We start from the raw sequence: 560 nt of genomic DNA, 5'->3' as shown, positions 1-560 counted from the left end.
GTACTGGAAAAGAGGGTCCGATCGATAGTTGAACCTCAGATCGAGGAGGAGCAATGTGGTTTTCGTCCTGGGCGTGGAACTGTGGACCAGCTCTTTACCCTCGCTAGGGTGCTGGAGGGAGCATGGGAGTTTGCCAATCCAGTCCACATGTGTTTTGTGGATTTGGAGAAGGCTTACGACTGTGTTCCCAGGGGCACCCTGTGGGGGGCACTCCGGGAGTACGGGGTGGATGGCCCCTTGTTAGTGGCCATTAAATCCCTGTACCAAAGGAGTGTGAGTCTGGTTCGCGTAGCCGGCAGTAAGTCGGACCTGTTCCCAGTGAGGGTTGGACTCCGCCAGGGCTGCCCTTTGTCACCGGTTCTGTTCATAACTTTTATGGACAGAATTTCTAGGCGCAGCCGGGTGGTGGACGGGTTTGGTTTTGGTGGCGGGAGGATCTCGTCTCTGCTTTTTGCGGATGATGTGGTCCTCCTAGCTTCATCGAACACCGACCTTCAGCTCTCGCTTGGGCGGTTCGCGGCCGAGTGTGAAACGGCTGGGATGAAAATCAGCACCTCCAA

This window comes from Seriola lalandi, unplaced genomic scaffold (assembly GCF_002814215.2).
Source record: "Seriola lalandi dorsalis isolate HSWRI2012SDOR001 ecotype SW California unplaced genomic scaffold, Sedor1 jcf7180002053927, whole genome shotgun sequence".
In the NCBI taxonomy this organism is placed as follows: Eukaryota; Metazoa; Chordata; class Actinopteri; order Carangiformes; family Carangidae; genus Seriola; species Seriola lalandi.
This window is presented reverse-complemented; position numbering follows the sequence as displayed.